The sequence below is a fragment of the Asparagus officinalis genome, chromosome 3 (assembly GCF_001876935.1).
Source record: "Asparagus officinalis chromosome 3, Aspof.V1, whole genome shotgun sequence".
NCBI classification, from domain to species: Eukaryota; Viridiplantae; Streptophyta; class Magnoliopsida; order Asparagales; family Asparagaceae; genus Asparagus; species Asparagus officinalis.
Window position 1 is genome coordinate 3,466,817 of NC_033796.1, and position 3,334 is coordinate 3,470,150.

The following is a 3,334-nucleotide window of genomic DNA, read 5'->3' on the forward strand; positions in this document are numbered from 1 at the left end:
TACATCAGATGGATGTTAAGACTGCATTTCTCAATGGAGACATTGATGAGATGATTTATATGGTGCAACCAGAAAACTTTGTGTCAGGAGACCCAAAGAATATGGTTTGCAAATTAAGGAAATCCATCTATGGACTCAAGCAAGCTCCTCGTCAATGGTATCATAAGTTTCAACAAATAGTTATCTCGTTCGGTTTTGAGATGAACATTGTTGATGACTGTGTATATCACAAGTTCAGTGGGAGTAAGTATATATTTCTGGTTCTGTATGTGGATGACATCTTGCTTGCCACTAATGATATAGGCATGTTGCACGAAACCAAGAGATTTCTATCAAAGAATTTTGAGATGAAAGATCTTGGGGACGCCTCTTTTATATTAGGGATCCAGATACATCGAGATCGCTCTCGGGGTATTCTTGGATTATCACAAAAGAGCTATATCGATAAGGTACTTAAAAGGTTTGGCATGCAAGATTGCAGACCAGGTGACACCCCTGTTGCTAAAGGAGACAAGTTTAGTCTCAATCAGTGCCCTAAAGGTAACCTTGAAATTCAGGAAATGCAGAAGATTCCTTATGCTTCGGCTGTAGGAAGTCTAATGTATGCTCAGGTATGTACGCGTCCGGATATTGCGTACATTGTTGGGATGTTAGGCAGATACTTAAGCAACCCTGGTATGGATCATTGGATAGCAGTCAAAAGGGTTATGAGGTATCTTCAGAAAACAAAAGATTACATGCTCACATACAGAAAATCAGAGAAATTAGAGGTCATTGGGTATTCGGACTCTGATTTTGCTGGATGCCAAGATAGCAGGAAGTCTACATCAGGCTACATTTATATGTTAGCAGGAGGAGCTATATCATGGAAAAGTGTCAAACAAACACTAGTAGCTTCCTCCACTATGGCAGCAGAATTTGTAGCTTGCTATGAGGCATCCAATCAGGGAATATGGCTGCGAAATTTTGTCACGGGACTGCGCATTTTGGAAAATGTTGAAAGACCACTAAGGTTATATTGTGACAATAAATCTGCAGTAATGTATTCCAATAACAACAGGAGCTCAACTAAGTCAAAACATATTGACATTAAGTTCCTGGTTGTGAAAGAAAGGGTACAGAGTGGACAGATATCCATAGAGCACATTGGGACAAACTCCATGATAGCTGATCCTCTTACTAAGGGATTGCCACCTAAGGTCTTTCATGAGCATACTGCTCATATGGGTGTGGTATTATTTGAGGATATTATGTTTTAGTGGGAGTTTGTATTTGTGGTGCTTTATGTTTGGTTGTATTGTCTGATCAGAATAAAGTATTCAGTTAAGACACTCTGTTACATTATGTTTGGTTTTGACCTCACTAAGGAGGACCAGTTGAAAATAGACATGTACTGATCACATTGCATGTAATTTTCATGCTGCACATCCATGATTGATCTATGTCGTTTGATTGTATTGGTATATGTGACCATTGATGGGTCGAGTCATAATTGTAATTTATTAAGGGGCTAAATTACAAAAGTACAACATCTATAAATAAGGGGTTATGGTCCCTAACCTAGGGTTACATTCTCTAATTCTCTTCACCCCCATCTAAGAGAGAAATTCGGCTATAGAGAACCCTAAGGTTAGAAGATCAAAACCCATCTCAAGATCAAGCAATGGATTCAGGTATAAGCTTCCGCTCTTTAGATTTCTTGTTAATCTCTTTGAATTAATCATGACTATATGGTTTTTAGATCTCAAGTTTTGATGTAGATCTAACATTCGAGTCCAAATATGAAAATCTACATATATGAATATTAGAGTAATCATTCAAATTCAATAATTTTAAACAAATACAAATATAAACATTTTAGTTTTCGATTCGATTCAATCGTTTACCACCCCTAATCTATCTTCAATAATAATGTATTGGCATGCTTTTACCATTATACTAGTCTATATTATTTGTAAGATGCTCATGATTCCTTTATATTTTTAATATTCACTAGAACAGAACAGCATACTAATTAATTATATTCAATACCAATTATAAAAATACAACTTATATTTAAGAAAAGTTTTGTAGCAAGTTGGATAGTAAACTTGGAGTTTCTTCACGTGTCTGAACAGCGAATTCGAGGAGATGTTTGACTAAGTGAAGCGAAGTGAACAAGGATGCATTTGAAAATCCCGATCTGTGTAGTTTTCAGAAAATCAAACAGTTCATGATTTGGAGTTCTCTAGAGAGAGTTATCTATATTTAAATGAAGTCTGTTCAGTTCATTCGAAAATCAGGATTCATGAACTTAGCTATAGACTATAGTAGATGCATTCATGTATTAGTTATGAAGAACCATTTGTCTTAAATGCATTGAGTCTATAGTATTTTTTTTGTGTAGTATAAATATCTAAGTAATCAACAAGTTTGCATCACAAAGTATAAATATCTTGTTTGGGTGAATTTTGTGAGTGCCCACCGCCTATTAACAAAGTGGTATCAGAGTTTGGTGTTAAGATGACATCGAAAAAAAAAACTCTCTTTCTTTTTAAAATCCTTTATATTTTATAAGTTCACTGCAACCGATCAACAGCATACTAATTAAATACATTGAATATATGCACTAATTATAAGATGCAACTTAGATTATAAAAAGTTAACGAACACCTTGATTAAGAAAAAATCAATTGCAAGTTGGTAAGCGTGGGCATGGTATGTATTAGGCTCGGATTAATTCCTATAAATGGTACCTAAATCCCTTTCACAAAATTAAGAACCAAATTAAGGTACAAGGAGGATTAGCTAGGAATCAAATTAATTAAGTGCTCCTAGCTAGAATCTCTGCATAATGTCTTCCTCGACAAGCTCCAACCCAGCTTCTTCGTCCTTTGGGAGGAGGTAAATTAATGATGCTACTAGCTATTTCTTTTAATCATTTTTTTTTTCAATTTATCTAATTACCAGTAGACTGAGTTTTATGCTACTAGCTATTTTCTTTTTTTCTTTTTTTTGTAAAAATACCTTTTTTTTTCTGTTCAAAGAGTGACTGCAAAATAATTAACTAGAAATTGTAAATAGTGCCATGTCAGAATTTTTCCAGCCTTCTCAAGTCTTTCAAAAGTTTTCAGAAATTAAGCATATATATGAAAAGGAACGGCCGGTAGGAAAGGGAAATTACTTTTCTTTTATTTTCCTTTTTAGATATTCATTTAATTTCCACGGCAACCGGTATCCACATCATATATTTCTGAGATTAATTTTCATATATATACTTTCTTTGTTTCAGACTCGAAGGGAAGGTGGCCATCGTCACCGGAGGCGCCACCGGCATGGGCGAGGCCACCGCCAG

At 35.2% G+C, this 3,334-nt stretch overlaps 1 pseudogene; it reads left to right on the top strand.

Annotated features, from left to right (window-relative positions):
* LOC109832507 overlaps positions 2,767 to 3,334 on the top strand; it is a 1,003-nt pseudogene continuing 435 nt past the window's right edge.